The 13,621-nt window shown below is 37.6% G+C and overlaps 1 pseudogene; it reads right to left on the bottom strand.

Annotated features, from left to right (window-relative positions):
* Positions 1-4,724: 4,724 nt before the first annotated feature.
* LOC146449144 (uncharacterized) lies at positions 4,725-9,167 on the bottom strand (annotated as a pseudogene).
* Positions 9,168-13,621: the final 4,454 nt, after the last annotated feature.

The following is a 13,621-nucleotide window of genomic DNA, read 5'->3' as shown; positions in this document are numbered from 1 at the left end:
CCGCTTCAACACCAGAATTAACAACGGTTCAGAAATTTCTACAGCGTTGCTTTAAACGTAGATACATATCTTATATTTTAGAAGAGGCAGATCGCGCGGTGTTCAAGAAAATTTCTAGCATGCCTGGTCACCCTTTCTATCCTTTCCTTCCCCAAAATAAAAGAAAGATCATTGCGCCTCAGAGTTCCAAACAGCCAACTTCCTAGGGTCAATACCCGGCGTTTTAAAATTAGTTTTATCAATAGACTTTTTTTTAAATATGAAGTGGCGATTTGATGAACTTCTAGCTTTTTATTATTTTTACTGTAAGTGTTTCTCAGTTTTAGCATGTATTTTTGCTTGAAACATAATAAAGACCTTTGATTGATTGATTGATTGATTGATTAATTGGTATAAAGACCTTTGATTGATTCTTTTTTACACGGCTTACAAGGTGACCGCTTCCTATGCAGTAGCCATTGGGATACGTGAAGGGAGAAATTTTGACCGGAGAAACCCTAAACATGCCGGATCAAAGGGTGAATTTTCCTCCTTGCTTGAACTTTGAAAATGAATGATACATTTTTGCTTCGAAAAAGTCGAATTCTTCAAATGTAAAGTGTTTAAAAAATAAATTGGTTAATGGGAGGGTCGATGTGGGTATCCCCTCAAAGAGCCCGAATAAAGTGCCATTTGCTAGTATTGCTAAGGGAAATATTTATTGTCTCAAAACGGTTGTCAATCCCAAGCACAATCTCTACTTAAGCTCAAAAGCAAGTAAGAGCGGCGGTCAGGAAAAATCGAGTAAAATCTGAATTTTCTGGCGAAACTTAGCAGAGTCGATTTCTTTCATCTTTTGTCCATAATAACGTTTTACTAAAGTAAGAATCATGGTGTGGCTTAAATTGGCCAGAAACATTTGCGTTTTGAGAAAATCAGGAAAATCGATCGAAACCTTGTGAACTGAAAAATAATTGAATTTAAAACCGGAAAATCACCACTTTTAATTGTCTCAGCGTTTGTTTTAAAAGAAGCGTACGAAAATCGGGATTCCTTATATCGAAAGACAATCTCTTTCTGATATGATAACCGATGAATTTGTGTTTGTAATGATATCTGGCAAATTTAAACAATTTAAAAACGGCGGCATATTTTTACAGCTGGCGAACTCTGCAATGTAGTGCCAAAGGTCAAGCACACATTTCAGTATGTGGTATAACTCGAAATATTCTCACACTTTGGCTTTCAGTAACAATTGCCTTGATGTACTTCATACCTTAATGTCAGGCTGGGTTCTCCATTGAGAGTTTCACAAAAGGTCGTTAAAGTTGGCTAATTTCGACCACGACATCGTTTGGCGGAATCAAATAACTGCCCGTGCAAACAAACCGATGCGACGAGCAAACTGCCAATCACAGCTTCAAGGCCTTCAATAATGCTCCTATCTTGCTTTATCAAAAAGATTTCTGTTTTACTCTCGCTTCCTTTTATCCATTATCGACGGGAAGAGAAGAAATCGAAAAGATTCAGTCATGTCTAACAATGTTGCGTGACAGCAAATATGCAAATTAGTTAGATCGTCACTGAGATGTGGCAGTAGGCAGTAGGGAAGGGGTGGGGGACGGGAAGTATTGCTTTAACAGGCCCGTAGTCAGGCTAAAAAAACTGGGATGGGGAGGGGGGGGGGGGGGAGCAAATTGAGGCCATCAAAAAAGGAGCAGATATAGTAAGCAAAACAATAACTTTGCACTTGCATCACACTTTGTGGTACATTTCGTTTCGACCCTTTGCCGTCACTTTACGGACTACCACGTGAAATTGCCTAACTTGTTCACGTTTGAAGGAGGAAGTAAAAAGACGACGACAAATTTCCCTTTCTCTTTTTCCGGTGAACTTGGAATCAGGCAGTAAGAATCCGTCCGCAGGAAGATTCGCCCAAAATAAAAAAAATAAATAAATAAATAAAAAGGTGGGAGCTGGAATTATCGTGATGAAGTTTAAAAGAACGCGAATTCTCTTTATGATGTTTTCGAATTTGCTACCATCACCGTCGTCTTATCTTTAACTCCCTACTAACAAACACAAATCGGTCATGAGGATTTTGGTTCTTATTTCCGATTCACAAGGAAGGACTGCCCTTGCTGCTGTTGTATAAAAGCCAAATGTTAGCGGAGGAAACTGTTAGGTAATAAACAATTTATTAAAGGTTGTGAAAAGGCACTTGCAGCGTGAGAATTCAAGATTGATTGTTGTACATTATTACTGTTTTTTAATTATTTATTTTTTGACACATTGTTTTTTCACACTTCTTAAAATTCTGGGGGGGGGGGGGGGGTCGGGGCTCGAACCCCCCCTGCCACTCCGCTTGTCACGGACGCGTTTACTAGCTGCTTATCTAGAATAACGAATTCTTTGAGACAACTTTTGCGCAAATGACTAATACCCGTAGTTCTTTATTGAATTTTCTTTTCCGTAGCGACCAGCAACAAGAACCGTCAATGCCAAAGATACCACGGAGGTACAGACTTAAAAACCTACTCATACTGATTAAAGTGTAGAGCGAAAATTTACTTCTTCCTAAGATAGAGGGGAAAGGGGGGTGGGGGTGGCTTAATTAGATACATAACCTTATTTCTTTTTAATTTCAGCCTCTTCATTTCACTTAGACCATCATAAGCTGCTATGACGTCTTACTTTCCTCAAGAGAAGGACCTTTTTACGGGGTAGTGAACAAAAAGTTGTCCACCACAGTCAGTAGCCTGACTAGAACTAGGTTTCCAAGCACAGAAAAATAAAAATAATACATAAATGAATAACACTGAAAACTTCACGTGTAATCTAATAAACGGCTTTCTCCGCATCTGATGAACTGAAAATACATCTGAACACTAATATTTTGTGCTGGAAAAGACCGAATGTACAAAAAAGTAAAGTGTTACATCAGACGTTTTTACAGTTTATTGTACATAAAAAAAGGTAATGAAAATTATGTAAACCCATACCTGAACCAACTGGAATAAATAGTCCTAGTTTCTTCCATGGCAAATGGCACGTTTTTTTCCAAGTCCTCGTTCTAGTTTTGCGACTTTTTGCGCCTGGCTGTCATGGCTCGATACCGGAGGAGAAATTTGACACTTATTTGAACTGACCTCGACGCCAGCCAATGCCCAGAGACGAACGGTGTCGAAGACAAATCGTCAATTCCGAAAGGTGAAGGAGATAGACGAGATAAGCATTCGTGGTGAAGGAGATACACATTCTTGTCAGAATAAGTTCAATTTCGGTTTCTACATCGGCTATTGACAAGGAAGACTTGTGACCGGCGATGTTCCTTTTGCACTAGTTTACTTCAGTTGATCTGCTCCTATCTCTGGGGTCGTAAGAGCAAGGACCTCAGACCAAGGAGCTAAAAGAAAACCTCCATGCTTCCATGACAGCACAAGAATATCAAACCAAATTTAAAGTGACAAATGTTCCAGTTTCCGTAATTGAATTTATCTTACTTTACTTTACTAATTCAATTTACTTTAGAAAACACCAATGCGTGATATTATTAATATTCACTGATTATTGGTGATTTCGGGATTTGTAAAACGCAAACCTAACTATTTAGCGAATTAAAAACAGAAGAGGAAAGTTTGACCGGTCTCCAATTTTTATTTCGGCGAGCATTTTACCATAGCCATAGGGAAGAACTTCAACCCCACAGATTTCCTTTTGATGCGGTTTCATTGGCAATCTGACACCTGAGCGAACTCAAGAAATGGACATCGAGTCCGTTACTAGATATGGTTTTATAAGCAAAAATCTCACCGCGCAAACGAGAAAAATCGGTTCCTAGACCAGACTTTTCCTCATTGTGGTTAAAAAGGATGTAAAGATTAAAAGAAATTCGTTTTCATTAGGCTTTTTTGGTGTATGTAAAATTAGTCTGTTTATTGTCACGGTAACGCAACAACCGGTTGTTTATTTAGCCGTTGTCGGAATTTTAAACGAATTATGGTGACTTCAAAACGGTCGTGTGAAGTGCTTAATTCAAAACCCAGACTGATTTTAATACATTATCAAGAACAACGTTCCATCACTCAAAAGGCAAAGTTTAAGAAAAATCGGCCTTATACCACATAGCGAAAACCATCTTTAAAATTTATCCGTTTTTGCGGGATTTTTCCTGTTTAGGAAAGGGACATTTTCCTAAGCTCTGTTTGCTTTTATGAATAATGGTTAAGTCTAGTTCAAACTCTGCTATAAACGTGCGGTGCTTCCTCCGTCAATACCGAGTATAAAAATACCATGGATCTTCTTTCCTTGCAGACGGAAGAGTCAGTTCAGAATATTAATTTCACACTGCCGTGCGGGTACCTTCGGGATCCTCGCGGGTCAAATTTGTTTATCTCAGTTTTCTAGAACGTTAAGCGCTCCTAGAGAAAACTAAAGGCGTCAAATCTGTTCTCTACTTAAGGGCTTTTTGTAGCCAGAAAATGAGCGAAATTGATTTCACGAGTTCTGCCACCAAATGCTTGATATTTTCTGACCGCCACTCGTAAGACGTTAATAAGACCAAGCCAGTTGATTTATTAAAATGTCACTATGTAAGAAGTAATTTTACATTCTTGTCACCAATCAGTGATAAATTTAATATTTATAGGATTCTTTCCAAAAAGTCAAAAATTATCGTATGACTTCTAAGTTTTTGTTTAATTTAAAGAGAGGGAATAACCACCAATACACGACTGTTATTAAAGGCGTCCAGTCATATAAATTTTAGGAATTAGGATATAGTAAATTTCAACTTGCTGTTTATTTAACTAATCTAGGGTAAAGAAAAACCTTTTTTATCAAGCTTGGTACCGGCTTTAAGCATCTGCTTATATCCGCCGAGTTCTGGCTCTGCAGCCCCCGTTCGATCCCGGGAATAGATTAGCAGCTGGTTGCCCTATAGCTACCAAGATATTTTCCAATTCACCCAGTGTCCTCATCGACATGGTTTGCGTGCCATCTTTGTTAGGGATGTTGTTTCCCATGACTGCGATGGATTCGTATTCGTAATTCTGGCCATTTTTCCACTCGCAGCAACCAGCTGTCCACATAGCTGTCCACGATAGTACCTCCAAAGAGTTGATTTGGCTGCAGGATAAAATAAAGGAAAATTTTTATCAAAATTCTTACTTTTTGTTGTTAGAAAATCAGTTTTAGTGTAGGTGTTAATTTTAGTTGCTATATTAATATTGTCCTTTTTAAGTCTGAACTTTAAGTCCTATCTTCATAAGGTCCTAATAGTTTTTTTCTTTATCTTACAAGACACTGATCTCTATGAATATCTTAACTTGTTAACTACAATTTTTTGTATAATGAAGAGTACGAAAACGGATATTTCTGAAAGGTAACTGTTTCCTATTGCAATATTCTTCGAACTTGTGTCAAACTTACGGCGCACTCTTAACTCTGGAGGTGGGAAGGGGGGGGGGGGGGAAGGGGTGCTCTCACATTTTGCAAAGCAGCCATAGAGCTTTTTGCCAGCGATTTTAGTTTGTTGTGCGTGTGCAGTTGTTGTAGAATGTAACACAACGCTGAGGCCTCATGAAAAATAATGGCGACCGAAAGGGAAATTTAGTTTTTTCTATTTTCGCTTGCCTTTATTTCACGGATTTATTGAATTTTCCTCTTTATATAATTTTCGTGTACAATTTTGTTCTATTACTGTTACTATTATTTTGTGCACCATTGTGTGAAGAAATCTCAGCACGATTTCCGTACAGCCCCAGAATTAATTATTTATACGGTCTTTGTTTAAAGGAAACAATAGGGATACTTCAAAAGAGCCTTTCGGATTACTTACCATCCATATATATAGACTTCAGAGCTACTGTGCAAATATCTTGTGAAATCGGACAATAAATTGTTTTCCCGGAGTTGTTATGCAGCTCGTAGCGCACTGACCCACGGAGCCCAGAACAGGTTAAAACACGCATTACTAAGAGTACATTTCTTTAATTTACTGAGAACGGATCCAAATAACTTAAAAACTATTATCTAAATTTTTTTACGATGAAATTGTTATATATAAAAAGGTCATTCGTCCTGTAGCGCACTTAAAACACGATCTGTTTAGCAGGTGGGAAACTCGAGTCTCGCGACTGGTTAACTCCCCTCGCTTTAAAAAGAGTAACGAAAGATAAGGGGGCGTTTAACCGGTTACGCATATTATTTTTAGTAATTTCTCCGTATTTTCGAGACGATCTAAATAATTAAACTAACGTAAGACTTCAGTCTTTAACCGTGGCTGACGTACCGTTGGATTCGGGTCTTGTGTCGGGCTGTTGTCGGCACCAATTTGAAGACGAAAGCTCGACGTTCCAGTCATCAGATACATTTTTCCACCTCTCGTCGCGCATTCTTTTCGGACGTAATTCACTATATGATCTTCGAATGTCCTCCACACTCCACGATTCCAACTGTGCTGAGGTACCGCATTACTGTACGTAAATGTCGCCTTTACGTGGTTTTGGTCAAACGAATTGATTTGGACAGGGTTCAGGTGGCCTTTGTCAGCTTTATCAACATTTTTGTAGTACAAGGCATCGTTACCCTGCTTGGAAAGCCCTGAAATATGTGTGAAAAAAAATTAATAGTAATAATAGTAATAACTGTATTAAGTTTAAACACAATTACTGGTGACCCAGTAGTTTACGTTAATTAGAAAACTAATTTGAAGAAGCAGGGTGAAATAATTTTAAAAATAGTTAAATTGAATAATCACACTGAAAACACACTCTAAAACGTTCTCGTGATTGAGAAATGATCTAACGTAGAATTATGAACTAAGGTGTCTTCTACCAAATATTTTTTTTTCAGATTAGATGGTCTTTCTATATCCCTGGCTAGTAAATTAAACGGAAAAAGAAAGTAGATCGCTAAAGGATAAAAATGGTTCATTTGCGCATACATGTCAGTTATATAACGCTGATGTGCCTCTGTCGCTTGTCCTGGGTCTTTAGTTAGTCGCTTTATAAGCAGCTGGCTGTCATTTTTTTAAGTTCTGCTTAAATTCAGTGACAATTGCTCAAATTCTATTCAGAGCCTTCCTATAACGACACATTCTTCTGTAACACGCGTTATAGTGGGAGAGCACCCCGCTCCCATCATAAACCAAGAGATCCACTCCAGTGTAAGGAAGGAATAGTGAGGGAATTTCTAAATCACCTGCTTCAAGAATTTACGAGAAGATACTAGCTAGGAGTGAAGGAATCAACAGATTTATCATCCGCTGGTTGCATTGGAAACGAGGTTTACCAGTTGTAACGGTGTTTTTAACAAACTCAGCGTAAGGACTTAGGTACTAGAAACTATGTTTGAACCCAGATATTTTCACAGGGCTGAAAGAATCGGAACATCAAGACAAATACGTATTACTACTAGGAAAACTGAAGAAATGATATAGAGCAAAAAGAATCATTTCATCAGCTATGGATGATATACCTTACGTAGATAAGTAACGGAAGTTCTGCATTTCGTTAGTTCTTAAGCCCAGGCACTGAATTTCTGCGTTGCATTAGTTCAATTCATATCCTGGGTGGTAAAGGTTTTTTCCTTGCAAAAAGAAAATAGAAACTGTCCAACATCCGGGATATGCATTCAGTTGGTCATGCTGGCATATGTGTTGAATGAATTTCATTATTAGCTTAAATGCAAATTTTCTGCATGTCATTACTTCGTCGGTCAAGTATGCTGAGGGCCTCTTCAAATGAGCCCGGTTGCCTGGCTGGTTTGGGTACCTGGACAAAGTTTCTCTTCTGTTCATAACAAAAAATTTATCCCGGTTACCGAGATGACAAAGGTGCGATTGTCCGGTTTGGCCGCTTTCACTTCCTTAAAACGTTTATCGAACTCATCTGGCAGCTGTGAAGTAGCTACAGGCCCCAACATAGATAAATCGTCCACATAAAGTATTTCACCTCGCTACTTGCAGTTCTTGGTACTGAGTTTGTTTATCAGCCTGGCAATCAAGGCTTTTTAGGCCAGTTTTGATCTGTGTGGTAACAGGGGACTGGAGTGTTGATATGGGAAAGATGTACAGCCAGGTCATCATAAAAACTGATATCTCGGTTACCTGGCCAGCTTTCTGTTATGCACACATCGAATTGTTTTACAAAGGAAACTGTGGCGAGGCAAGATCACGGAAATCGGCGATCCCGGTTGATCAGACTCAAGTAAGGAAACCCTGATAATTGCATTATATGCCAAGGGTCACAACTTCTGTTTCCATTAGTTCAAGTCAGTTATAATTCCGAGAAGTAGAATTTCAGCTTCGTTAGTTTGATTGATTAGAACGAGTCAGTACATTACATTAGTAATTTCGCTTCAAGCAAAGGGGCAGAATTTCTGTAATAAGTCAGTTATTCTCAGAACTTCCTTTGAAGCTCTAAGTCAGCAGTTTCGATCGCGAGGGCATTATGAATTAATCGTCATGAAGGAGGTCGCATAATTTCTACGTACTTTAGTTGATGCCATTCCATTCCCGAGCAATGTTTACACCGATAATATGTAAAACAAAACGAATATATCTGTTTTACGCAAACAAAAATCTATCGCTTTACCTGTCACCGTTTTCAAAGCTTGGCAGCCATGTTTTTTCGAAACTTGGGTTTCTTGTTTTTTTGAGAAAATGTTTACGTATATTGTCGTTACTCCTGATCTCGTTTTAAAATTTCTCAATTGGGTTTGGTCATTCCTGAGTCAGTTTGCTGACGTTTTGGAGAAATTGTGAAATCCAAGAAGGCGGATCAAAGTTAGCAGTCTAAATGGATGTTAATCAGAGTCTATGACAAAAAAGAGTGTTAACTTTGTCCCTACTACACTACTCATGCTAAAACGTAAAGAATCCACTTACCACTAGTCTCTTGCCAACTGGATGGTCTTTTAACTGATTTTATGGGGAGTTGTATGTTGTTTGCCTCGGTAGCTGTGACAGTATACGCGGACAAGATTGCGATGCCTGCAGTGTCGTCGAATACAGTCGCATAGTAGTCTATTCCAGGAGTTGCGCCAAGTGTTTGACAAATGAATCGGAGTGATGGATGGAAAGCGTTGTTCCAGAGCCCCTAAGACATTTGGTTGCCCAGGAAATAGTTCAAGAAGCACGGCTGGGGAGCAGTAGGTGGAGTAGAAGTAGGTTGAGGTTGAGCCATTGCGCTCCGCACCCTGTCTATTTTTTAAAAAAACACAATTTAACATTTTAAGCATTTAGTGTTTTATTGAAGAATATTCCAAGCCCTTGAAAAAGGCGATTCATGGCGGATTCTGGCGCCTCCATAACTCTAAGGGTATCAAAGATATTGCAACTAGGAAGTTCGTAAAACATTACGTCATGATTTCCAAATGGCATGCAGCCATCTAGGATCCGCCATCTCGGTGTTTTGTATTACCACAAAACTCCAGAGAGTCACAATTTGACCAAAAAGTAATCAAAGCAATAGCAAAACATTAACAATGACGTAAAACTCTTAAGGTCATGAGACATGTCCAGAAATGTACGCTATTGAGGTGCATAAAACAACATGACATCAAATGGTATCCCCTATCCTAAATTGTAATCAAAACAAAAGTAATTCTGCCAAACATGAAGTCATTTGAAGACAAGAAAAAGGCCTGTCTTCTATAAAAACACCGAAATTCAGGGTTGGGTGCATTTCTGGAAATGCGTGCAAATTGGCTTCCATGGTAACAGCAAATTGGCTGTCGTAAGCAAATATGGCTTCGAGAAGGCGATCCCGCAATTTTATATCAAATGGATCACAAAGTTGAGTTTTGTTCAAAACATCATTCAGTTTCTTGTTTGTGAACCCTTTTTCTTTTATCACCGAACAAAGAAAGAGAGTTCACGGAGAGCTAAGCCTTCTTTGCTGTGAAAACCCAATCATACTTATTTGACCAAAAAAATATGATTTGTTGTTTTAGTGGAAATGAACTGTTTTCTTAGGAACCACCCGTTACAATTTCAAAAAAAAATAAAAAAATAAAATAAAACAGTAGTTCTCTAAAAGCGTAACTAGCCAAGAATCAAAAACCCATATCTCACAGATGGTATCTTCACAAAACATTGAAGTGCAAAAACAATATTTACAAGAGATCTTTCTGTCAAAGTTAAATGAAAGCAGCGTCACTTGGTCAGTATTTTGTAAGTTGTTCTGGAGGCAAAAAAGGAAAAAAAATCTAACGAGTGCATTTTCTAAAAATAAAGGAAAGCTTTTATTTGTGGACGGTTAATAGCTAGTTGCATCAGTTGCGATGCTCAACAATAAGTATCAATATTTCTTCCTTCTTAGTTTATCTTGCACCCTGTCAATTTAGGGCATCCAGAAATTCGTGGTTTGCAAATAACGTTTACTAACACCTGTGTGCTAGAAATCTATGTTCGGCTACCTTAAGTCGTTAACTCCATTGAGAACGCGCTTAGAAACCAATGTTTGATATTTGTTTTCAACAATGGGAAACTGACACTTCAGGCGTTTTTTTTTTTCACCAGAAGGAATATAAATTTTAAATTGAAAGGCAACGTAAAGGCACGGTTGATTATTTTACAAATTCAAACACGAGTGACACAAATGAAAAAGTTATTTGAGTGTTAAGGGGGTATTGCATGGTGCATTTTTTATGGCAACTTGTCTCGCCTTAGAATGAAGCCAAAAGCAATTTGAATTACTCTTATTGACAAATGCATACAGCATATGCTGCTGAACTACTGGTTTCAAAATCCCTTAATTAGGGGAACAAACAATATGCCAAGGGTCTCAACAAGGTATAAGTTACACTCCTTTAGATACTTTGTCCCTCAAACTTGGGATAACTTACCAGAAAATATAAGCTCGACTCTTGTTTTCGGATATTTTGAAGTTTTACTTAGTACTTTGTCTTTTATTAACACCTGTTGTAGCTTAACTTGACGTTGTTTTTTTCAGCTAGACAGGTAATGATTAGAGAATTTAGTTTTGGTGTCAACTTATGTCGTGAGGCCGAAACGTTTCTAACTAAATCTTTTATCTTTTTATTCCAAAAGTTAACCACTTTCGGTTTCTTTTAATTTTGAACCAGTTTTTGTTATCCATATTTTATATATCATCCGTGGTACCGTTAATTTAATGATTGAACAAAAGTTCCAGAGCTTAAATTAGAGTCAAAAGATCAGCAATCAAAAAAATTATGGCATTCCTATTTGAAATAGGAATGCCATCTACATCTACATCTCTTGTTTGTTAGAGACACATAACATACTAGTTTAAAAACAACCGTTTAGAAAACAAAAACATATTTGGCCTAAGATGGGACAGTCTTCTTCAATCGAAACAGTTAATAAGAATCGATCATCGTCAGTCATAAAATCATTGACTTAGGCGGAAAATTTCAGCTAATGTTAAAAGAATAGTATGTGTGCTCTAGTGTGCTCTATCGTCAAGAAATTGTGCTTGTCTCGTTAAAAAAACAGATAGTTCAGTAGTTCAGTTCATTGATAATCCTATAACTACTGGATTTCCTCACGCTATCCATGTTTTGGTATTGCGGCTTTTGTTAGTAAGGCAATGGTTTGTCGGAGTTTAAGACCATTGATTCCCGTCTATGGGCAAGGTTTTCTTGGTTAAGATTCTTCTTTGAGGTTTTAAAGGTGTCTTATCGTTTTTACATGAAGTATGACTTATCCAAATCTTCACTAAAGAGTGTGGACGGAACCAATAGAACTGCCAAAATCACGAGCGGCCAAACGTTTGCCATCAACATCATTTTTTCTGCTTTGAAAGTCAGTCTGAAAAAAGACGGATCGAGATTGTGTTTTACTCTCAGATGACAGAAGACTAAAAGTTACGTGATCACGTAACCTTTTTACTAACGTACCGGCTTGCAAGTTGCCTTTAGACACGGGTATCAATGATATCAAGTTTTCCCAGAAGCTTTCCTTTATTCTGGAAATTGAAATTCATTGAGGCAATTCAAATGGCTTTTAAAGGAAGAATGGAATTCCTTACCCAATTTCAATTTTCCAGTTGTCTCAAGGAGATTTTCCAGATTAGCCAAGAGTATTTCAATAAGATTTTGTGATAAATGATAGTTGATAAATAAATCGCTGTTAACTTTTCAAAACATGCACATTGTTTTCCTGAAGAGGATCCATAGCTTTACCTACACTGAAGTAGTGGCATATTCTTATATGTCATTTTGTCTTCTGCACATACTAGAACAAAAACTTTCAACATTGACCTCCCATGGTAAGAACAGTTAGTATTCGAGCTACAGATAACATTTTAGGTATCTTGGAGCTAATCTGACGTTTCAGTATTAAACAGCGTACTTTAGGGCACAAATTTTCACGGTTATGGCAGAATATGAACGTTAACATAGGCAAGGGAAAAACTTGAAAAGTCAACCTTTTAACTCTTTATACTGGCTTTTATCACAAGAAAACCGTGGGTGTGTTTCAGGACGAAATATATGACTTTCAATCATTTTAACTGGAAATACGGAGGGAAGACTGGAACGTTTTGCCTTAAAATCGTCGCTTAAGCAGTCCTTAAGAAGAAATTTTCCGGGTGGTGATATCAATTTGCAACACCTCGTTTGTTGTTGCTGTATTGGCTTCATCTCGTGCGCGTTTTTTCCTAAATATACTCAGACAGTTATGTAGATAAAAATATCTCTGATAGTCGATGTTTTGACCTTTTGCAGGAAGCAGCAAACGGTTTGTCGGAGTTTAAGACACACTATACGTGATAAAATTGATTTCCGTCTACGGGCTTGGTTCGGAAATTTTCATGATAAGAAAATTTCTTTAAGGTTTTAAAGGTACCTTATCGTTCTTACGTGACTTATGACTTACCTGAACCCTCACTAAAAATTGTTACCGGAGCAAAAACAACTGCCAAAATCACGAACAGCCAAACGTTTACCATCAACATTGTTCCTGCTTTGAAAGTCAGTCTCAAAATGGACGGATCAAGATTGTGTTTTACTTGTGAAGATGGAAGACTAAAACTTACGTGATCACGTAAACTTTCTTATTAATTAACCGGTTTGTAGTTTGCTTTTAGACACGGGTATCAGTGATATCAAGTTTTCCCACAAGTTTTCTTTCTTCTTACTTAACAGCCTCAACTGGAATTCGTTCAAGCAAAACAAAAGCTTCGGGAAACAAGGAATTCTTTCATTCATATTTATTAGGCATTTGTGTTAATGGGGTTTCTCAGATTAGTCAGCTATAGTTCAATACGATTTTGCTGTTAAACTTAATTAACAGATCACTGTTGATTTTTCAGAAACAGACTCAAACATTTTCCTGAGAAAGATTCATAGCTTAAGTTTTCCTGAGTAGTGACATATTATATTTAAGTTGCAAAGGTTCTTTGTGCTCTGTGCGTATCACTCTCGGCGTTAAGTCAATTTCATCGCTAATTAAAATGACAAATTTTAAATGTCTGAGAAAGAGGCATCATTTGATTTGTATAGAAAAGAAAATTACATTATGTGTATTTCGATACTACTTGGCCGGATGAGTTTTTTTGAGGCGGTGTTGTCTTCCTTTGCAAACTTAGCTTCACTTCTTGAAAATATAAAACTTTCCTTAATCTCTTTTATGAAGTCAAATGCGTTACGTTTG

The sequence above is a fragment of the Pavona decussata genome, unplaced genomic scaffold (assembly GCF_977016875.1).
Source record: "Pavona decussata unplaced genomic scaffold, jaPavDecu1.1 SCAFFOLD_629, whole genome shotgun sequence".
In the NCBI taxonomy this organism is placed as follows: Eukaryota; Metazoa; Cnidaria; class Anthozoa; order Scleractinia; family Agariciidae; genus Pavona; species Pavona decussata.
Note: the sequence above shows the minus strand (reverse complement) of the source record. Positions and strands in the feature narration are given on the sequence as shown.